A 25,470-nucleotide genomic window follows, 5' to 3' on the forward strand; every position below is an offset into this window, starting at 1 on the left:
TCCTCTCATGGTCTACACCATGTTACACATGCTTCAGGATGAGATAGACATAGGTTCGATAACCATATACCTAGAAGCCATGGAGGCAAGAGTCCATTTCTTGAAAGACATCACCAAACAGTACAGGGACACAATAGCATAGTACCAAGCTTGGTATCAGTTCGTCACATAAGACCATCAAGAGGATGTTGCCGAGTAAGCTTCTGAGTGATGGCATTTGTCTTGTTAAGTTGACTCAAGCCTATTTTGTCCCACATGGGTATATGTGGATATTGTATTACTATTTGTAAATATATTGTAAGTGAAATTCCAAGTTTCATTAGTGGAATATGAACAGTCACAATGTAATGTAAAGAGTTATTTGTAAAGAAGTTAAGAGTCAAAGGGCAATGTCAAGGGTCACCCCACCCTTTGTTATATATAGGAACTCATAACTCATAGTAAGGGCTTTTGGGAGCCAATATTTTGGCTAGGCATTGCTTAGTTTAGGCTTGGAGAGTATTGTGATGAACCTTGGCTTCTCCATAGCTTAGAGCGAGTACATCTATTTGGAGGAGCAGGTGATGTTGACTACAACGTTCCACTATTGGGGCTAGTGGCTGTAAATGTTGTATGTATGGATGGAACTTACACTTAATGATATAAGTGATCCAACATGTTTTCATGCATATGTTGTTATTATATTTCGACTATTCTGGTTACTTTATTAATGTATGTTAATTAACTTACGCATTTGTGTATGTACTATTTTGTATGCAGTTGTATGAATCTTGTTGAAGATGTGTTGTTGTATTAATCAATCACTTTGGATTGTAAACTATTATGCTTCCAGCCTGTGATGTCATTCCGCTCGTTTGTTCCTTCCAGGTTGTGTACTATTATAGGCTTCTAAGGGACACACTTCCTTTTCCCCTTTGTGTGTTAGAACCCCCATGTATCTCACTTTACTAGCTGCAAGGTCACACACTTGCTTCCGACAAAGTTATCATACTTACCTATGCGCACTACCGTGGTCAAGGAACTACTTTACTACCCACTGCTAGGACTCCCACTCCAAATAGTTTGAGGTCCAGTTGGAACTTCTTACTAGGGAGATCCCTTAACATGTTGGCGGGTGTTGAGCCTCTGACCTGCACTCCTTTTCACATCCTCTCAACCTCCTTTTCCATTCATTTCCTTCCTTTATCACTCATTTCCTTCATCAAATTGCCTAAATCATTGTATTATAGGACTTTTACATGGTTTATTAATTATTCTAATGACTGTGTTGTTGGATTAGAATTTTGGTTCAAAACCTGCAGTTTCCGCAGCTGATCCCAGTTTCCGCAGCTGTTTTCTTAAACGGCATGATCCAGGTGTCCTCCGGTCAGAAGGGCCACATGGGCAAGTGCGTGGCACTAAGGACATGGTGTGTGTCCTTCCAGCTCAGCCATAACAGTCGTAAACACCCATGGTCAACGAGGGGGCAACTTCGGTCAAATGAAGGTAATTGACGGTGGCACGGCTCTGCGTGTTCGGTTTAGAGCACGTGAAGCACAGCTGGCCTCTTCCTCAACCACGCAGATGATGGGGAACATGAATCCAACCAGAGATTTAATACCCACCTCGACCGTTGCCTAAATCCGTGGACTGTGCTAGATTACGTGTTCTTCACACAGCTATTAGAATAGCGTAGTTTGTGATTAAGTTAGTTTGGTTTTTCTGCTATAAATAAAGCGTATTTGAACGCTGATTAGCTAGCTGTTGTTATGTAATATTGAACCCCACTGTAACTTTTACTTTTGCTACGTAATATATGAGAAGACTGTTCTCCATTTGAGCGTTTAAGTGATCTTTTGAGCTGGCTGGAGTAGGCAGAGGGCCCCTGTTTACTTAAGGCCTGTACAGTGCTTTTCATTTTATGCATTTCTTCTTAACAGTTTATGTATAATAGTTGTACAGAATGCTTTTGTTTGCTATGCTTTGATCATGTACAATAGCTGTATATAACTTTGAATTCTGTCCATTTATATTTCCGCACTTTTCCATGACTGATCAGTGTGTTTTTGCAGATTGCTTAGGTGCCCGGGACAGTTTCTTTTCTTTCTTTTTCACAGCTAGTGATACTTGTGATCATCTTGTCTAATGGTGCTGACCTTCTTTGTTTGCAGCCTTTATTTCTTTGTTATCATTTCTTTAAGTTGCATAGTTGTTTACTAATCAAGTTGTTTACTTGTTGATGGTCTCTTCTCTATAATTCAATATCTTTATTGAGGACCAAAATATCACTAACACAGCTTGGTTATTTTGTTTAAGACTCACATTGCTAACTCACTCATAACTCTTTCTTATATGATCAATCCATCTAAAGGCAGAAAGGTTAAGGGAAAATTAAGTAGTGTGATTTGTCACTTAGATTGTACATTGCTTGAGATTTCATTGAAGAATTAAAGTAGTTGCTCTTGTTTTTAAGTTAATGTAGATGTCATTTTCAACTTCATTTTCTTGCAGCAACATAGACACTGGGCCAAGGTCATTAGTCTTTTATTTGATGCTTTCATTTTTCCTTTAAGAGTTAATTTCATTTCAGTTGTTGTTCAAAGCTTTCTTGTAGATTACTTTTTAAGCTTTAAGAAATCATCTAGAACTCATCACAATCACACACACCTCACTCACTTTATTTCATTTCCATCACATCACTGTAGGAGAAATAGACTTGAAAACAAACTTAAAAAGTTAAAAACGACAAAAACTTAAGAAATAGTTGCCTAAGTACATACAGTACCCATCACTTCATCAGCTTACGAGCCCCGGGTTGACATTTAAAAGTTGCAATTTAGACATCACTAAATTGACCAAACAGCAAGTCGAACACCATCAATACTAATGAACTAACTATGAATATTACCCTCAATATACTTTTGACACTACAATTTACTTAAATAAAAACTATCATGTGTGACTTTAGTGAGACCTCCTTCCTCTTAGAAGGTTGAATATGCTAGTGCACTAGACAACATGGAAACCTTTTTCATATCTCAAGTATCTCAAAGAGCCAACAATGAAAACAACTCAGGGACTTGGGGACCTCTTCTTCCTTATTATATAAAATTGAATATTGGTGCTTTAGACTTTGGGAGGTGGCCTACCTTATACGTTATCGAAAAGTATCTTCCTTATTGTTTGAAGTGGAATAATGATATCAAGAGTTATTCCTAAATAAAATAAAGATTGATAAAACTATTGGTAAACCTCATGTCAATGCTTGTTTGGTAACCTTACCTTCTCTTTAAGTACTAGGTTCTAGAGAAGTGTCAAAGCATGAAGATAAACTTGTGGATATATAATTTCTTAAGAAATCATAACCTCATTTGTTTCTTTACACATTCCTTTGCATGAACTTTTATATTGGTTCTTCCTTGGTAGAGTTTAGGGATTTGGAACTCAAAGATCATGTTGCTTTGTCTCCCACATCTTGTCCTATAATGTTATGAGAAATCAATGTTGCATGACCACCTGACAATGTTGTAGGGTTCATTTATGAGTGACCCACTAAAGGATTGGGGTGACCTTGTGGAACACATGATTATCTTCTCTACTTTAATACTTTGCTCCACATAGTTCATGAAAGTTTCCACACATCCCATGCTATCATACATAAGAAGTCCTTTTAACTCTATTTTGATCCAATGTACTTGCTTAATTGATGTGCAATATTTGGAAGAGAGATCATGATTGAGCTCTTACGAATCTTCCTTTTCATTCATAAAACAAATGTCAAAGAAGCATGCACCATGTTAGCTAACATCACCATCCTCAGTTAAGTTTGCATAATTATCCCTCTTTTTGGTAATTAGATTAAATATCTACTATACCACAAACCCCTGTATATTATCCTCAATTAGCTTAATGTATTTTTGACTTTAGTGTGGGTGAACAAGTCGCACACCCTACAAGCCCTTTAATTCAAATAAAATTCTATTTCTTCATGTTTATAATTAAACTATTATTGAAGACCCATTAGATTCCTAATAATGCTAGATAAGGGACCTTCTCATATATGATCTTGATTACTCTAAAGTCCACCCTTGTTTTGATTTATGTAATTTTAACTTTAACATTCTCCAACATACCTATGGGGTGGGTATTGTATTAGTTTACTAGATAACACTTGATTGGGGAATGTACCAATTTATGGCTTCCCATTGTCTTTAAAGACTTATTCAATTTTATCTATACATAATTTCCCAAATTTTACATGATTTGCCTGACTTTGCAACTAACGATGTCTACAATCTCTTAGTTTGTTAACACCTTCCTCTTCCTCCTCACACATTAAGTGTCTCTTTTTGAACGAGGGGTGGTGATTTATTACTTAATATTAGAGTATGTCTTTTATAAAGAGGGTGATTTTTTCCTCATCCCCTTAATAAGCCATTTGAATTTTGTTTGTAACCTTTAGGACAAATTCTCATTTGTAACACCCAACCCCACATTTACTCGCTTTTACAAGTTCTCCGGGGTAAACATGTGCTGAGAGTTACTATGACATGACCCAACATCCAAGTTTCAGTTATGGAAGAGGGTTCTACTGAATAGAAACTTACTACAATCTCTCAGGGACACCACATCACCCAGATGTTAGACAACATCTATCAATGATCTTACCCTGAGCTGGAACTATCTTTTTACTTCACCTTACAGCCCCATTGCACTCACATGACTTCCTCCAAGTGGCTACAACCAATATTTCTTAGTGCATAGGTTGTGACAAGAGGCCCTATTATGGATTTTCAGGGCTAGCTACAAACCAAATACCCAGAATAACCTAAGATGATGATAATCTTGTATAATCTACATTAAGTATAGATCTTTCCCAAAATTTGCCAAACACATGATAAATATTTCTTTAAACATATGGTAAACATAGTAGCTACAGGTCATGAATGCATATCTATTTATTGTTTTTGTAGCTTCATCAAAGAATCATCAAGAAGGATCAATGCCCTCTCAAGCTAGCTACATCAAACACTAGTTAGCCCATGCATTCACATAAACATTCAATAACTTATCAAGCCATAAGCAAGATCTATAACAAGAGAACATTATACAACAAGAGAATTGATTCGAACTTAAACAGGAACGAAACAACTTACAAATATAATCATAAACATAGAGATGCAGCCAAAAAATACTTCATTTCATTTATAGAAAAATATTGAACTATACATACAAACATAATGGAAATAAGATAACTCGAGCGATGGTAGCTTATCTCTGAGAAGAGATGTGGTGGCTACATGCCTCCGAATTGTGTTACAATGAGGCTCAAGGGCCTATTTATTATTGGAAAACATGAGAAAACCCTAACCCCGGGAGATGTAACACCAAGAATTTGTGGTCCCTGTTGGGGTTGGTTGGGCAACCAACTTCTCGGGGTCGTAAATTGGTCATATTATCTTCATTTGGCACGTACGATACCTTGTTAGAAATGTCTCTCTGAGTATTTCACATTTCACCATAGGAACCCACCTATGGCAATGGTCCTGCCGCAAACCCCAAAAAATGTCGTTTAGGAGGTCAAAACTGCTATGGAAGTTCAAGACCCGAAAAATTGCTAAAAATAGTAAATGTTGAAATGAACAAGGAAACAGATGAAACTGACTGGGGGTTCTAGGTGGAATAGGTGGGTGGCCACCAATATCTACCTAGATCATTCCTCCCCCCTTAGGAAGCAATGGTCCCCATTATGTGCAGAGCCTCCATGAGGTGAGGAAATTTCTGTTGAACCTGGTCCCTGGTGAACCACTTGCCCTGGTGAAGAAGTTGGCCTACTTTGACAACTTGATATAGTTGTATCCTCTATTGGTGAGTGTTCTTGATCTATGTGTCCATGATCTAATTAGTTGTGGCATGTTCCATGCAGTCTGGGTTGAGTTCTGTTGGTTCAGATGTATCTAATAATGGTGGAAAGTATGGCTGAAGGTGATCTACATTTAACAATGGGTGCAGACCAAGGAACAATGGGATGTTGAGCTCAAAGGCATTGTCACCGAAGGCCTTGGTGATGGTGTATGGCCCATATTGGAGCGGGCGAAGCTTGCGGTGGGGTCTAGCAAGGCGCTCCATCTACAAATGTAGCCAAATTTTTTCACCCATATGGAACTTGTGCAGAACTTGATGTTGATCATTGCGTTGCTTGTACTTAGCATTGACTCTATCCAATATATCATGGACCTGCTAGTGGATGTGTTGAAAGCGTTTAATGAAGTTGTTAGCCCTTTCAGCTTCGAACTGAACGTGAGTCGAATTTACCTGAGTGGCTGCAAATGGTATGGCCACATCAATGGGGCATAATGGCTGAAATCCCAGCCCTACCTGAAAGGGGCTATGACCTGTTGAGCTATGGAGAGCTTTGTTGTAGTTGTGTTGGACATAGGGGATACTTTCATCCCACATGCGTGGATGCTTCGAGTTGTACATGCGCAGAATGTGTACGATCATCCTGTTGACAACCTCTGTTTTACCATCAGTTTGGGGATGGAAAGCCATGGACTTAGTAAGTTTTGTATCCAACATCGACTAGAGACTTGACCAAAATGCACTCAGGAATCTGTTGTCCCGATCTAAGACAATGGACTGTGGGATCCCAAAGTGTACCCATACTCACTCAAAGAATAGCTTAGCAGTGGCCTCTGTTATGATACCCTTCTTACAGGCTTTTCTTCTTGATGGTTAGTTTGGTAATGGCGCAGGCATTGTAGGATCTAATGTACTTCCCAACATCCTGACGAAGTTTCGGCCAATCAAAATACTTCTGAAATACCACCACTATTTTCTCTACTCTGAAATGTCCAACGACCTGACTGTTGGCATTATGATACAGGTGTTGTCCTTGATGGCAACTTACTAAGATGACAGATCATAGTTCAGGCTCACAGAATCAAGAAAAAGAGATATACGCAGGTTCCCTTTGATAAAGCCATGTATACACGCGGGTTAGCCGACCAAAAGGTGCATAGATGTATACACGCACTTTCATGCAAGGGAAGGCTTGTACATTGGGTTTTGGTCCATGGTATTTATTCTTTGGTATTTGGACCTATAGTTTTTGGACCATGGTATCTCATCCGAAGTATTGAACCCAGGTATTGGGTCCATGGCATTAATTCTCTATGGTTTTGGACCATGGTATTGAGTAAGGCCTAATACTATAAAAGGAGGAGAAGATCATTAGGCAAATGCACGGAGAAAGTCTTGAATATCTGATGAAGTATGAGATCTAGTATGCAGGTTATGGATTCATGATGCTTTGCTTGATCTGAGCTAAGGAGGAATCTCAGCGGTTGATGGAGAACAAGATCTAAGGATAGATCGGGATCTAATGGCTTGGAATGAATCATCTCTATACGGTTTGATCATGTTTATTCTAGATCTGTATACTGATGCATGTAATGTTCCATAAATATTATGATCTGGGTATAACTCAAGTTTTAGAATAGTTGCAAATCATGAATGAATATTTACAGATGTATACGCTGGTTGACTATGATAAAAGTGCGCACATACACAGGTTAGATACATTTAAGCAGCATATACCATATGAGCTATGATGTTTGAAGTTACAGATGGTTCTGGTTGTTGATAAGTTCTGATGACTATTACTGGTGTCAGTGTTCTGCATATTCAGTTTGGTTGATTGTGTTTAGCTTCAGTGTTGATGGATGAGATATAATAATGGACAGGATCATAATGACTTATCTTTATGTGATCTGATGGACTAGATCTGGTTGTTAACACACATATTATCCTTGTATATGTAATTATCTGGGTATGTCTGAAGTCAGGAAGTGCAGCGAAGTTATAAGTAAGTAATTAATGACTTATACGCTGGTTCGCTTTGGTGAAGTTGCGTATACACGCTGGTTCAGCTCTTCCAAGTAGCGTATGCACTCTAATGCATGATTTTTGTTGATATAGTTAGATCTAAACATTGTTGCAGAGTTCTGTGTTCTGCTCTGTGTTCTAGTGACTGCATTTTGTTGACAGGGGTTCAATGATTCAGTATTAGGTGATTCAGAGATTGATGATACTAGTGTTGATTGATTGTGTGCTTTAATGATATTGATCGGTCCAGTATGAAAATTGGATGAAACGTGGCCTTCAGATTATGGTGTTGTGCTTCAGGAGTATCCAGTCTAAAAATTTATGAAACGTGGTACCTGGAGGAAGAAAGAGAAGGTTGTAGCCTTCTGTAGGTTGGCACCTACGTACTAGTACATCAGCTAGTACAAGAGCTAAGGGGGTTGTAGCTCCCTTCCTATAGCAGCTGGAAAACAAGTGAAGTTTGGAGGCTTTAGTAGGTCGGCGCCTACGTACTACTAAAAGGATCGGCTAGTACAAGAGCTGAGGGGGTTGTAGCTCCCTTCCAGGAGAAGCTGGAGAATGAGAGTAGGTTGTAACCTTCTGCAGGTAGAAGCCTGCGTACTAGTATAAGGCTGCACCAGTACAGAAATATTGTAAAAAGAAGTTTCTTATTAAAAGAAGATAGAGACGAATTGCAGCAGGTGGTTTTCACCCACATTGGGTTTCCACCTTACATCATGGTGTTCATGTGTGCTTCTTGTGTGTGATGATCTGTTTTGTTTTACTGCACCTGTTTACTGTTCATATCGTTAATAAAGTTCTGATGCACTAACTAAACATCAACATTTAATGGATTAACTGGATCGTAAATTTACTGGATGTACGCTAGTTGCATTAGACACAGTTGTGTGTACACGTAGGTTCCCTTAACTGAAGTAGCGTATATGAATCTGAGTATGGAAATGAAAAATTGTTTGATTTGATAATACTGATTCACCCCCCCCTCTCAATATTATTTCCAAGACTGACTGTAGTGCGCCTCCCAAATCATCTTGGCATGCTCACTTGAAGAAACATAGATGTGTCCCAAGTGGCATAACAGTGCATCCTGAAATTGAAAATGTGGAACATTCATCCCTTCCAGGAGTGTCTGGTATATGCTACCGAATTTTGGGTCACTCTGGTAAAGATGCGGCTACCCCGATGTCGTGTGCCCGCAGGAGTCAAGCACAATGATCAGTTCCATGGCCAGTGGTCAGCTAAGGTAATCAACAACAATATTGGTTCTTCCCTTATTATACTTAATGTTCAAATGGAATTGTTGCAAATAGGTCAACCATTTCTGATGGCGATTGTTCTGCAACTTCCCTTGTGTCTGTATGAACTGTAGAGGGCGATGATCTTTGTGGATGATTGTTTCCTTCCCAGGAATGTAATGCTTCCATTGACGGCAAGCTTGCACAATGGAATGCATTTCTTTGTCATAAGTGGGTTACTTTCGAACTGTGTCTGAAAGTGTCTCATTGTGGTAAGCCACTGGATGCCCATGTTGGGTAAGAAACACACCAAGAGCATAGTCGGATGCATCTATCTCAATCTCAAATAGTTGTTTAGGTCTAGTAATGTGAGCACTGGTGTAGAATAGAGGCGATTATTCAACTCGAAGAACGCTTGTTGTTGGGTTTCCGACAAAAAAAAAATTCTTTCACTCTACCCTTGGTGACATGACTTAAAGGCCAAGTGATATAAGAGAACATCATTATGAACCTACGGTAGAAATTGGCAAGACCCAAACAGCTGCGCAGCTCTGTTAGAGTGGTTGGGGCTGGCCAATCCCAAATGACGTATCTTGGATAGGTCCACATGTAGACCCTTCTCATCAATTATGTGCCCCAGATATTGAACCTCGGACAGGCCAAAGGTGCATTTCTCCAAGTTACCACACAGCTTGTGTTGGCATAGGGTTTGAAGGACCTGTCAAATATGGTGGAGGTGCTCTTCCAAACTCTGGTTGAAGACTAAGATGTCATCTAAATACACCACCATGAATGCATTGTTGAAGGGTCACAAGATGTCGTCCATCGGTCCCATGAAGGTTGTGTTAGAGTCCTATAATAATAGGATTCATAATTTTGAATTGACTATGGTTAAGTATAGTAATATTGTACATACCTTTCCCGGATGCGGGTGCACAGGACAGATGATCGGAGGATGGCGACGGAAGCATTCGGCGCATGGAGTACGCCTCGTGTCACCTGGTTCCACCTGCAGATGGCATTCAATTCTCTGCCAAGTTCATTCAAAGCCTAGCCTCTTGGTTTGACATTCCCCACAAGTTCTCTAGCATTAAACCGATGGCGCATAGCCATCCCATATTTGTTCCCTCCTCTCACATTTTCGGCTTCCACGCAGAGGCAGAGCTATGTCCGGTGGAGGTCTCAGGTATCCAAGATATTCAGGCTCATGATACTCCTTCTGTTAAGATTCTACTGGAACGCCTCTGCCCATTCAGCATTCTCCTCCCCTGTAAGCTCTCCAGCTCTCCTAATTCTCTGATATTCAAGTCAATTCTCCCCCTTCTCGTTGATCCTGTTCAGCCCAGTTCTGTTGTCTGCTCTATTCTCCATCCTCTGGGCATAATGACCATCCTGAGACAGAGAATGGGTTGCCGCAGAGGAGGCGTTCGTGGTCGGCCCCTGCGCCATGCCTCTGCCTCCTCCGAGGATACCACTACTGAAAGTCAGCCTGTTCGTGGTCGTGGTCGTGGTCGTGGCCGTGGCAGGGGACAATGGGCTGCAATTTCGAATCCTCATCATTCTCATGAGCACTCGGCCCGCTTTCAAATCCCTTGCAGGCTTAGCAACCACTCCTTCGTTGCTACTATCACGATTCAGCTCAGTGAAGGCATCGCAGATGTGGCTGCTGCTACTACACATGAAACTTCAGAGCAGAAGACGAATGATATGCCAATCACATCTCATAATCATCGCCAGCAGTCTCAGGGACCTAAAAATTCTTCTCTCCTGGCTCTGCCGGATATGGCACACTCAAATCCTCCGGATGATGGGCATCAGCCATATGATAAGGGCCTTTCCTCTGACGAGGATGACCTCTCCAGTTATGGTTGCTGAATTGTGGAAGAATTACCCTCCTATGCTCACCATACCTGATCTGAATGTCGTCATTTTTTGGAATCATAGTGTCTGGTCAAACAACATGCTTACTGGTTTTCTGTCTCTATTTAATGATCCACTGTCTATGTAAACAGTTTGTGTCAGTAGTTTTACTTATGTTCAGCAGTTTTGGAACCTCAGTCAGTATGCGGTTTGTAATGACAGTTTGGGTTTAGTCTCACGCAGTCTGGTTTTTAGCTTTTCAAATCCTTCAGGCAAGACAGCCAATATCCTGGCTAGATCTCAAGAGGCTGCGCCTCTTTGTAAAATTTTTGTATCATTAATAGAAATAGTCTGATTCAAAAAAATAAATAAATAAATAAATAATAAACAAAAATAAAAATAAATAAATAAATAAATAAAAATTAAAAATAAAAAATAAATTAGAAATAAAAAATAAAATAATAAAATAAAATAAAATAATAAAATAATAAATAAAAATAATAATAAATAAAAATAAATAAATAAAATAAAATAAAATTAAAATTAAAAAAATTAAAAAATAAAAATAAAAATAGAAATTGTACATACCTTTGCTTTCTGCAAATGTTTTCCATATTAAAATTAAAAAATGTGAAGAGGGTATGTCCTATATATATATATATATATATATATATATATATATATATATATATATAGATATATATATATATATATATATATATATATATATATATATATATATATATATATATCAAAGGACAAAAAGAATAAGAAAAGATCAAAAAAAAAAAATAAAAAAAAATAACCCCAAACAAAAACAGATCATGAAAGTGTGCAAGTCCAAGTGCCACTACTCTTTACTTTACTGTCTAAAATAATGGTTGTGTGCATCTTGTCATACATGCCACAACCACACAACCGATGATAGTCAAATTGTTTAACCTTGACTGCCTCATGCTTTAAATTTCCTGTTTATAGTTAGAGAATAAATATCTGGCTAAACTGTTTAATCTTGGCATATCAGTAGATAGGTAGAGAAATAAAATGTGCTCATAATCTTAATCTGAGCCATTGGAAGATATAAGGTTAGAAGTAGATAGTTTACTTTTCAAAGGAAAAAGGAAAGGAAAGGGTCGTCTAGCTTAAATGCACCCAATAAAGTGAAGAAAAAATGTTAGGGTAAGTAGAAGAAAGGTTGCATAAAGTACAAAGTTGATTGAAGCATAAGAACATCTATCATGTTTAATCATGTGTTTCAGTGTGCAAGAGCAGTTATGAAAGTAAAAGGATGCTTATAAGCCAATTTGGTTAACTTCCCCTTCATTTCATTTCACCCCCCACTAAATACTTACTAATTTCCCCTTTTACCCCTTCATTTTTTATGAAGACACATTTTCCCTTCATTTTCACCCTTGCCCCTTGGTTTCACACATTTCCCTAGTCATTTACCCTCCAAAATTCATTCTCGTACCCAAAACCCCTTTTCCCTAGTGTGAAACCCATTCCCCTTTGAAAAAACCACTTTCCCCTTATTAATTACCCTTTTAAACCATAAAACCCCATATTTCCTAAGTTTTGTCTCCCTCCTGCTTATTTAAACTAACTCCACAATTTACATTTTCCCCGACTATAAACCTTTTAACCCACCACCCTAGTACGGTTAACAAGTCCCCTGTTGTATTTTAACCCCGATCCCACTACATATAACCTGTTCATTATACCCCTAACCCCGTTGATTCATTAATTAATTACAGTTTAGTGTAATTAATTCCCCCGGGCCCCGTAAAGCTCCACCTCTCTCCTCATGCCACGAAACTTCACCGCGCAACAGCCGTTAGATCTGTCACCCCAGATCTAACGGCGCACATCCATATCGCATTCATTCACCTCCCTACCTTTACCTACCCAGGAGCACGCAAGATTCATGGTTTTGCTCGAGCCCCTTTTAGCTACATGGCATCCCCTTGTTAACTTGCATGCTCTTGGGAAAATACCGTCCGATGGCCAAAAGCGGTGCGATGGCCCCCTAAACCGCATCCCCACGTAAGCCCACAACCATCACTGTTCATTATGAAATTCCCTGCCAATTTCTAACTATTTCCAATTAAAAGGTGAAAGACGCCCTTTTCACCCTTTTCTGCTCATTTGCTCTCTGAAAACCTCCTAAGCTTTCTTGTGCCACCCTAAGCCTCTGCAACCAGATTTGACTGCAAACTGCCTCCTGAACACGCTTCGGATGCCCAATTCAGCCATCCAGTGCATAATTAAAGCCAGAGTACCCTCTGCAGCCACCATTCATACCAGTTTGCAATATGAACCTCAAATTCCAAGTATTTTGATAACCATAAACGGCCCTCTCAAATTCAAGAATGTACAATTAATTCAAACATTAAAGTAATTGAATTTAATTAATTTCCCTTGAATTGAGAGTATTTCCTTATGAATACCCAAACCCCTATCCTACAAACTGCGAATACCCTATCTTTGTACAGACCTATTCAAAGCTTCACTTATACAATCTGTATAAGCCTAATTCCCACTTTTCATCCTCAAGATGGCTACCCATACCTCTCTAGATGTCAGACCGATCTCAACCCCTCACCTGGTTTTGGCCCTAGTAGACAGGGATTTCCAAATAAAGGATACTACAACTCCAGCCAACCTTCTGAAGCTCCACTTCTGGAGTAAATATAGGTTCCTAAACCATGTTGATGACATCAACCTTTGGGAATCCAATTTGCCCAAGTATATATTCCCAGAAGTTCACCCATTCCCATACATTGTACATTTTTGTCATACCTATTTTATCCCTAGCCAAAGGGCGATTGTTGCCCCAAACCATGAGTTATTATTCACCATTACACCTGAGTCAATCAACCAAATGCTTCAAATCCAGTCTAGCCCCAATCTAACCCCTCTATCCATTGGACACCTGTTGGACTTATACATCACATTAGACCAGGTGAAAATCAAGCAAATCTTCCAGAATTTTATCATTGAAGACTGCCATACTCCTACAAATACCCCACCCTATGTTGCCACCTTTTTCTCAGAGACTGTCAGGCACATAATCATCATGCTCTCATGTAGCCTAGGATGCACATCAAATGAGCATGTGGATGAGGTCATCATGGACTTCCTGTCCATTTTCACTCCAGGCAAGCCTCCTGCTATTATGTATGATTAGGCTCAGTTCATTGCAGATGGAATGCATGAACAATTCACTAGACTGCCCACTGAAAGAGTTTTCAAATACTCTTCAGTGTTGTTTCATATGTTCTTGTATTACCAGACAGATAAGTTCCCTGTGAGGATCTAGAAATTGGACACCAAGGGAAAGGAGAGAACAGTCATCTATTGGACACCCTTGGTCCACACATTTTCCACATGATTCACCTACAAAGACTTCGTGGACTCCTTTGTATACCCTATCATGAACATGCTGACTTCTAAGACTCAACCTAGAATCAACCCAGAGATCAAGAGAGTGCTACAATTGGCAAAGAACAACAAGGTGGGAGACTGGTACCTCTACCAGAACCACACTGAGATCATAATCTATGGCTGCCAAATAGCCCCCTATAAGTTGCCCAAATACCTCCCTATGAGGATATTTTCACTTGAATACTTCAGACAAACCATCAACTCTAATGAGGTCCACTTCCTAGCTTATAGGAAGAAAACCCAGTTCAAAGTGAAAAACCAATTGGGCCCATTCCTTTGTAACAATAGAGAGGTTGGACCAGAGGCTAACAGTTTACTACAAAAGATGGAGTTCAAAAACAGCTTCATATGGTAGTATGACCCTCAGGGGGTTATAACTAAACTTAGACTCAGGGTCAAGTTGGGAGCATACATCCACCACCCAAGACCTGACATTGAACATTTTGCTAACCAGGATGAGTGGGTGGAGAACACCTTGATTGATATGGACAACACGTGTGGATGTAGAGAACACACTCATTGTTCTTGAAAGACAAATTGATAACAACTCTTTCGTGCATGTTCCAGAAAAAGGGGAGCCAATGAACATTCCTCCTGTCCTTCAGACCCCAGCCAATGAAGAGAAGAACCCTAAGAGGAATAGGGAGGAGGCATCTAGCTCTGTCATGGAGACTATTGATGAGTTGTTTGAGCCAAGCAAGAGGCCCAATTTGAGTCATGCCTTTGAACGGGAGGAGAACATTGCTTCAGAGGAAATAACTGACACTGAGACAATGGGGCAGAGAAGTGAAAAAATAGTTGCATCAAGTGAAACATAGCAGCCATCAACCTTCAACACACAGATGATAAAGAGACAATAGAGTATGGAGATTTATTCCTTGGTCAGGCCAGCTGACAAGGAAAAGGATATCAAAGATAGATTCAAAGAAATAAAGATGAGGAATGAAAAATTGAAGGCAGAGACATATGCCCAATACCTCAAGCTTACACCACCAAACCAAACCAGACTGATGTCAGCCTTTGACATCAAAGTAGGGAAAATGTAGGTATCATTTTTGCAGCCCACTGTATAGCAACCAAAGACCTCAGCAGACTACAAGAAGACAAATTTTGAGGTGTTGGTCAGGGATTTTCATCCCATTGATTAGATAGAGTTCCATAAGCAAGCTGGAGAAATGATTTACTCCACCCTCACAGAAAAGGCCATGGATGCTTTTAAGCTGAAAGATTCATTGGATAATGTGACAGACCAATTCAAGCTGGAGAAGGTCTTCTCAGAGGCCAAAGACACTAGGATAAAATCCTTGGAGGACTTGATCATTGAACTGGGCCATGACCCAAGTGATGTTAAGGCCACAAAGAAATTAATCAAGAAGAAGAATGAGGACATAACATCCCTCAAGAAACAGCTTAAGTTGCCTCTTTCATAGAACCCATAGACAAAGGAGGTCCTGGAAAGTCAGAGCAATCATGAAGAAATGATGGACTTAGTATTGCAGCTGAATGATCAGTTAAAGGAGATGGAGAAAGAACTGGATAGCTTGATGCAGCTCAAACAAGCTAGTATGGATAATGCTCCTGCAACTGTCATTCCAACAGTGACCACAGTTGTACCTTCTACTTTGGCAACATCCTTAGCTCCCACTGCTCCAATGGCCACTGCACTATCGGCATCTACACCAACTACAACAGCAATAGGCTCCACAGGAGATGAAGAAAACAGGTTGGTCAAAGCAATGGAAGAAATTTCCATTCAGACCACGGAGATGAACAGACTTAAGGAGAAAGTCACCAGAATGGAGACAGATTACAAATTGGCCCAAATCATGCACAGAGAAGAACAGTAGAAGGCCACCAGGATCGTTGAAAGAATCAAAAGCCTAGAAAAGGAACTGACACTAGGTGAGCCTCTAGGTCAGGCTAAGCAACAACTGTGGGCCAATATCATTGACTTTGTCAATGATATTTGGCCATCCATTCAGGTTATTTTTGAACAGATTGATTTGATAAAGCAGGCTACAGAATCCATTCAGAAAGTCAAATAAGAACTTGGAGATATTCCAGAGGAGGCAACAAGGATCATTCATTTCCTCAACTCCAAGAATAAGTATGAGTTGCAAGAACTTGAGATACCTGACAGGACAGGTACAATTTTGGAAGTCAGAAAAGTCCTCACCAAGAGGAATTTGATGTTGAACTTAGAAGATAAGTGTCAAAACATGCAACTAGTCGTTGACAGGTTCATGGTTAAGTTCGAACTTTTGAAGGAAAAGGGATTACCTAATCCCTTAGTTATAAATGATAAGTTAATGACACATGAGGATTACAATAAGAAGATCAAGGAAGTGGCCAGAGATCAGGTAAACACTTCATCCATGAAGGGCATACCAACAGGAAAAGTATTGTACCAAACATTTGAAAACTTGTTTTACCTCCAACATGAGGTAAAACACCTTTTTGTCAATAAACCAACTTTTTCCAAATACACAGAGGCAGATGAGATATACCGAAAATTCTCAATATCCAGTTACCAGATGAGGAAATATGGGAAAAACTGAATGATTTACTGTAGTAAATTGCACAGAAAAAATATAAATGTACTATAAAAAGTAAAACAGCAAAGTAAAAGGATCTTGACAGGTCAACAAGGTTAAAGTGTATCAGATGAAATAGTATCAGATGAAAGGTTAAAGTAAAACAGAATATCCAGTGTGAAGACCAAATAGCCAACTAGCTTAAAGGGAAAAAGATCGAAGACTAAAAGACAGCAGAACCTAAATAATAGGGACAGCAAGCAGCAGTTGAATAACTGTCTCTATCTTCTTGCATGAAGATATTTCATTTTCCTATATTAGTTCTCAATGCAGTTTGAGATATTTTGTAAATTCTTTTTGTATAAATAATTCAGAATTCGAAGTATTAGGGTGGATTATTTTACATTTGTAGAGTTATTTTGATTTTAAAACCTAAGTGTGATTGAACCACTTTCAAGTCAAGAGACTGGAGCAAGTAATAAAATCATTTCACTACAGGATTCATGAGATGAGCTATTTGTAGTGAAGTATCTTCTCTGTTTGATTTTGTTACCTTCTTATGTGTTTCATAATCTTAAATGTGTTCAAAATTTGAATGAATTAACTGGAGATATCACTCAGAATTTGTTTAAGTACACTCTATTTTGCACAATTAGTCATTTACATGTTTTCCTCTGATACCCAGATTTGAGAACCCTTAATTGCTCTCCCATCCCGGTTGACTTCTTTCATTCCTTCCAGAGTCTAGCCTAGGGAACCCTTAATTGCTCCCTGGATCCAATTTGAAACCATTTCACCATTTAGCCTTTGAGATCTGCAATAACTCATCTATCTTGCCCTGTAGACATTGTTTTTTAGAACTGAATCTAGTCTTGTTTGTTTGACATTCGACCCCATAGCCCAATGGTAAAAGCAAACCTCTATTAATCTAAGTAAAGTGATCCCACCACCCAAATTCAAACAAAAACCCAAGTGCAAACAATAACTAGCCTAAAATCATCTTAAAAACAAAGTTAAATTATAAAGAGAGAGCCCTCTCTGAGCATCAGGAAGGCTAGGTCCTGATCTCCAAAAGTGGTTTGTGGTTACCTTTGACCTTTCTTCTTTCTTTAACTTCGAAAGAAATATCATAGTGATAACATGTTGCAAGGGCATTCGTCAATCCGAACAACATGACCAACCAATCGAAAAGGCACTCCTTAGATTTGAACGTAGTCTTCCACACATCGGAGGGTTTGATATGCACCTATTGATAACCTAACTTCAAGTCAATCTTGTTGAAATATTTGGCCCCCTTGATGATCAGGTGCTCAAAATTAGGCTCAAAAATGGAAGTGTCAGAATCTTGATAAACTTAGCTTCAGATCAAAGAGCTCATCATTCTAATTCCAACGGTGTGAACGACACTCAAATCCGAGCTCTTACGTAGAAGTTATATCAAGTCAAAGTTTGTGTTTGACTTGCTCATCAGGCAGGTTTAGATGATGTGGCAAGCTCCTTCAGTAAATGAGGAGGCGCCAAGTGGAAATCCTCCCTTGGCCCCCGCATGTCGCAAATCACAATCACAGGCAGGTCAGCATTAAAAATTGGCCCCCAAGCAGGGAAGGGTTGCAATGCGATAAGGCAAGCAGGAAGGCATTCAAAAATCGGTTGGAGACGCAATGCAATGGATTATAATCGCACATCAATGAAGGGAGGTGTTACAGAATCATCCCCCGGCAAGTACCGAGTTGCGATGCAATCGTACATCTCGCATGACACTATAGAATCAGCCCAGGCAGGTTTGGGTTCTGATGTGATACACAATCGCAAATAGAAACATGGTGAAAAGTTCCACATATACAAGACCCCTTTACTCAGTCGATAGTGAAAGGATCCAGGACGCAATACATTTATAAGCTCCAGTTAAGAGTTTTTTCGGGTTTGTCGAATCGAAAACGCATATCGCCTGCTTTGTTCACAGTCCATAAGACCGCAAGACTCCGCCAATTGTGATTTGTGATGGACAGTCGGTGTCGATGAATTATGGCCCACCACGCAGCAAAAGTCTCACTTGGTTAGTGGATTTTTGGAGAAAAAATGTGTGTTCTTGTCGGATGTGGAGCAATTTGTGGAACACATATTGGGAGAACTAGCAGAAGTCATAACTTCTTCAGTTTTTCACCAAATTGGATGCAAAAAGAAGCTATATAGAGACTTTTTGGACATTATGGACTTACTGGGGCATGTTTCAGAAGAATTTGAGCATTGTAAACACACATTTTTACACTTTTGATCATAATAGAGATCCCCAATCCATTGGAAGCTGGACCAAGGAGACGTAACCCAGGGGGGGTGAACTCCTTTATCATGTGCTTGTTGTAATGTGTTTTTGATGATGTTCTGTGCATGTTTATGTTGTTGTTCAGTTTCTGATTTATGTTAAATTTCTCATAAAATTAACATAAAAACTCTTCATTTCACTTACAAAAATTGATGAACCCTTAAGCACAATGAAAGCATTTTGTTTATAATCTAAGAAAGATCTTAGCACTGCAAACTAATATTCTAAATCAGATCAAATTTGGTATCATAGCGCTAGGTTTGTTTTGTGAAATAAGGATTTAATTGTTTGCAAGTTTATGTCATGCTTACAAGGTTAAAACTCAAAAGAGGTGAAGGAAAGTTGGTTGGAATCCCTGAAGTTGGGTCAAGGGGAAGAAGAGAAAGGTTGCAAAAATTTCCAACACCATTTTAGCCTCAAGTTGCAGTTGAGACTCCAGAGATCATGTCTCATGAAGGAGAACCTATAAACATGACAAAAGATGAGAATACCTTCAGAAAGGCTTTCTTTGATATGATAGAGATGGTGAAGGTCCTCTATGAAGAGAAGAATACCAGGTTGTAAGGAGAAAGTTCCAAACCTCCCAACAGATAAGGCTCTTCACGAGGAGGTAATGGAAATGGATACAAACCTCCATCCTCTCCACCATCTTCTTCATCTTATTCTTCACAAGCATCTTCACCCTCTTCCACTAACACAACCCTTACTCATACTCATCACCATACTTCAAAAGGAACTGGTAAATCACCTTTTTTAGAACTTGATGTTAAATTTGAGATGCCCATGTATAATGGTGAAGTGAATGCAAAGAAGCTTGATAATTGGATTTGTCAGTTGGAGGTCTATTGTAGGATTCAAAACCTTCAAGATGACATAAAGATTCAGTTAGCTTCCTAGAAAATGGAGGGTGCATCACTAGTATGGTGGGAACCAAAAACCCGAGAGGGGATTAAAAAACACAGTAAGATATCAATTTATTGGAATGAGTTCATTGTTTCCATTAAAATACAATTCTACCCTCTAGCTTATATGCATAAAGCCATCATGAATTGGCAGAACTTTAGACAGCGTAAAGGTCAAAATGTGCAAGATTACACCCAAGAATTCAGAAAAAGTTCTTTGATGTTAGGTGTAGATTTGCAATCACATGACACTTTGTTGAATTACATAGGGGGTTTACATAGTTACCTTAGGCATACTATCTTAATTTTGAATCCCAGTAATCTAGATGATGTGTGTGTGCAAGCCACTCATTTTGAGGCAAGAGGGAAAAACATCTCAAAAGAAGGTAGTAAAAATCCGTTTACGGGTAAAGAGAAAGAAAAGGGTTTCAAGGGAAAGAAAATTGCATCCATTAAAAAGGAAGGAGAGAAAAAAATATGTAAACATTGTTCCAGAGAGGGTCACGATGAAGCTCATTGTTGGAAGATTCATCCCGAAATGAAACCAAATAAATTCAACAACAAAGGAAAAGAAAATACAAATGAAATCACTCAAGGAGAGGATTTGGGATCTAAATCGAGTGATGAAATAAAAATCACATCCATGGTATTTCAAGGAAAGGAATCCATTACCAGCAATATCTCTTCAAACTCACATAATGAAAATCCAAATGAAAAGAGGAGAATAGAATTGTTTCACATAAGGGTGATATCGAAACATAACAAGATTGATATGTTGTTTGATAGCGACTCTCAAGCCAATCTTATCTCAGAAAACATTATCAAGAGTTTAAATCTGGAAATTGTTACACATCATAAACCATATCCGCTTGGATGGGTGTGTGACAATGCGCAATTGTAGGTTACAAGAAAATGTAACTGAAATTCGCAATCACTGCAAAATTCATAGATGGATTGGGGCTTGACGTTGTGCCATTAGATATATGTGGCATCGTTTTGGGCAACCCATACCTTTATGACATAAAAGTTATTTTCCATCAACATGAAATCAAATATCGCATATTAAAAAATGGAGTAGAATATATTGTGAGAGATCACAACAACAACAACAAAAAATCTTTCGATTGTTAATGCAGGGCAGATGAAAAGAGTGATGAATTCGAGTAAGAATTTTGTGCTTCTCATGATCAACCCGAGAATGATATTTATTATGAAGTGTTTGGTGGTTGTAATTCTAATTTGAAAACTAATTTGGTTGACGCTATTAACCAATCTGATGAAATGTTTCAGGAATCAAAGGGATTAATTTCCAAGAGGGGAATCCAACCTGAGTTACAGTTACAGCAAAAGTGTCTTCTTCCTAACATTGGCATGTAAATGATGTCAGTGATTGAAAGCGCAGAAATTAAGACACAAATCCAGAGATTGTTGAATAAAAGGATCATTCGTCTTACTCCTTTACCATGTGGTGCACCTCTTGTTTTGGTGCCCAAGAAGAATGGTAAGCATTTCCTTGAATGGGATTCAAGAAGTGGTTTTCATCAAAGCAGAGTTGTTGAACAAGATATAGGGAAGACGACATTCAAAACCAGGCAAGGTTTGTTTGAATGGCTTGTTATTCTTTTCGATATTTTCCATGCTCCTACTACTTTTACGCATATGAAGAAAGATGTGTTGAAGCCATTTCTAGACAGGATAGTCTATTTGGATGACATTTTCATTTTCATAAAATTTCATTATTAACATGTCATGTGTGAGAAAAAAATACTTGATGTCGTATGTCAAGAACATTTGTTTCTGAAGATTTCAAAGAATATGTTGGATAAAACTTCTTTGATGTACTTGAGCCATGAAATTGGTTCTTCCAAACGTGTTCAGCTTCCCATGGGCTTTTTGGCAGTCTGCATGGGACGTAGAGAAGGTGAGCTGAAGCTAGACCTCTCCAAGATTGAATTCGTAACAGTCTGTGGTGGTATTGACTCCATTCTTCTAGACATAGGTGAAGCAATCCTACATCCCCATGAAGCCACACATGCCTTTGCTCTGGTCGTAATTTATGCAGGCAGGCTGAAGATAGTCATTTTGATAAGAGGTTTTTTGGGAGCAGCCCAATTTTGGAGGAGAAATTTTGTTAATTTTTCTTCTATTGTAGTTCATTTGCATTATTTGGTAGTTGTGCAAAAGGTCTTCCAATGGGGCGGCAAAAAATGAGAGGCATTTGATGTTTTAAAACAAAATATTAGTACAGTTCCAGTAATTTCACTTACAGGCTTGAGACAATCATTTAGGTTTCAGGTTGATGTATGTGACTATGCCATGGGCACAGTCTATTTGCAATATAGTAAGCCCATTTCTTTTCATTCAGAAATTTTCAATAATAAAGTGTTTAAGTTGAAGCAACAAAGGCACTTCCATTGGATGGGTTTTCTTCTACTTTTCCACTCATTCAAAAGGTATAAGAAAGGTATAAGTGACATGTTTGTTGATGTACTTTCTAGGCCTATAGTTTGTATAACTACTTTCCTCGAGCATCATTTTGTTTTACATGAAAGTTATGTTCAAAAAATACATGCTTTCAAGATGTATATTTAATCTTGCGTAAAAGGAATCAAGTGGAGGAATTTGTTTACCATTTGCATCATAACGTATTGTATCATCTTGGTAAGAAGGATGTTATTATTGATAGTAACATGGACAAGGCCAAAGAGTTCATTTAACGACTCCAAATGGCACATAAAATAGTGCAAGAACAACTTGAAAAGGTTAAAGGAAAGTACACAGAAAGGCACGATAAGGATCGTGGAGATCACAAGTTCCAATTCAGTGATCAATGGATCGAGATTGGAAAGGTGAGGGAACTGTACCCTCACTTGCTGGTCAATTGAAAGTGATATTTTGGGGTCCAAAAGACTTCCAGTGGGGAGGAGTGATCAAGTGCTCAAAATTAGACTCAAAAATCAAAGTGTCATAATCTTGATAAACTTAGCTTCACATCTAAGAGGTCGTCATTCTGATTCCAACTGTGCAAACGACACTCATATCCAAGCTCATATGCAAAAGTTATAGCAAGTCAAAGTTCAAGTTTGACTTGCTCACATGGCAGGATTGGATGATGTGGCATTGTCCTTCAGCGAATGAGGAGGCACCAGGTGGTAGCCACCATTGGCCCCCGCATGTCACAAACCGCAATCGCAGGCAAGTCGGTGTTAAAAATCGACCCCCTAGCAGGGAAGGGTTGCGATGCGATAAGGCAGGCGGTAAGGCATTCAAGAATCGGACAAAGGCGCAATCCAATGGATCGCAATCGCACGTCAGCGAAGGGAGGTGTTACAGAATCAGCCCCCGGCAAGTACCAGGTTATGATGTGATCGCACATCTCACACGACACTATAGAATCAGCCGCGACAGGTTTGGGTTGCGATGCGATATCGCAATCAAAAATAGTAACACGGTGCAAAGTTTTTCATATACAAGACCCCAATACTCCGTCGATCACAAAAGTATACCGAATGTGATACATTTATAAGCTCTAACTAATAGTTCAGTTGGTTTTGTCGAATCGCAAATGCATATCTCCCGCCTCGTTCACAGTCCATATGACCGCAAGACTCCACCGATTGCGATTTGCGATGGACAGTCGGTGCCAACGGATTATGGCCCACAACGCGATAAAATTCTCTCTCAGTTAGTGGATTTTTGGAGCAAAATTGTGGGTTCCTGTCAGATGTGGAGCACTTTATGGAATGAATATTGGGAGAACTAGGAGAAGTCATAACTTATTCAGTTTTTCACCAAATTGGATACAAAAACAGGTTAGATAGCCATTTTTGGACATTCTGGACTAATTGGAGCAGGTTTCAAAAGCATTTGAGCATTGCAAACACATGTTTTTAAACTTTTGAGCATAATAGAGAGGCCCAATCCATTGGAAGTTGGACCAAGGAGACGTAGCCCAGGAGGGGTGAACTCCTTTATCATGTGCTTGTTGTAATTTGTTTTTGATGATGTTCTGTACATGTTTATGTTGTTGTTCAGTTTCTAATTTATGTTAAATTGCTCAAAAAATTAACATAAAAACTCTTCATTTCACTTGAAAAAATTGATGAATCCTTAAGCACAATGAAAGCATTTTGTTTATAATCTGAGAAAGATCTTAGCACTGCAAACTAATATTCCAAATTAGGAGTTAGACCAGAAAGTCATCAATCCGCCGGATTGGGTACCTATTTCGGACGATGATCTTGTTCAGCGCTCGATAGTCACTAAAGAGCCTCCAAGTCCCATCCTTCTTCTGTACCAATATAATCAAGCTCCCACAAGGTGATGAGCTTGGCATGTTGTGCCCTTTATGCAATAGTTTCTGAATATGCCACTTGATCTCATCTTTCTCCATAACAGAGCATTGATAGATCAACCCATTGGACAGCGGAGCGCCCAAGGTCAGATCAATGGAGTGCTTGACCTGAAAGTGCAGAGGTACCCCTGTGGGTGAGGCGAAAATATCTTTATACTCCTCCACGACCTTTTCCATCTGTTGTTTTTGTGTAGAGGACCCCTTCCTGGAAGCTGTGGCCACAACCTTCTTCTTTCCCTGGGGGCCAATCATAAGGAAAACAAATTTCCTAGTCTGGGAGATGATCTTACTACATTGTTTTGAAGTGATCAAAGAGATGGTGGTAGGCAGGGCTACCTCCGGTATCCTGTACAACTTATCAGCCAAAGTAATAATCACAAAGCGAGGTCTAGACTCATATACAACTTGCCTCTTCCACAAGTATGGTTGTCCTAACAATACATCACAAACTTCAAGAGGAGAAACGTTACACGATACCTCATCCATGAAGGGCTTGATGCTGTAGGGAAGGCGGCACTACTAGCTAACACGAAGATTTCATCCTTGGTGAAGCCACCCGATGGTATACGACTGTGGATGTGCTATAGTATTTAGGCCCAACCGCTTCACGACCTCTCCTGAAATGGGGTTCTTTTGGCTCCCGTTGTTAACAATCAACTGCAACGCAGAACCCTTCACCCACATTTGTGAGTGGAAGAGGCATTCCCCCTCCTCTAGATCCTCAGGATCAATCTTCTGGATCTTGGTGGTGGCCATGGTGGCACTAGGATCTACATCAATGATCCGCTTCACTTTGTTAGTTCCCTTATCAAGTTCTGATTTAGAGTCAGAACCTGCGTCTGATTTGGAAGCCTGCAGCTCGGCCACCAGTGATTGCTTGGCCTGATACTCACTTGTATTGTGAGTGGAGCTCTTATGGAACTCACAACATTTCTCCGTGCCCTTCTTCGTC

The sequence above is a fragment of the Pinus tabuliformis genome, chromosome 2_2, assembly GCF_031772625.1.
Source record: "Pinus tabuliformis cultivar Carrire ecotype Pingquan chromosome 2_2, CPIR1, whole genome shotgun sequence".
Lineage (NCBI taxonomy): Eukaryota > Viridiplantae > Streptophyta > Pinopsida > Pinales > Pinaceae > Pinus > Pinus tabuliformis.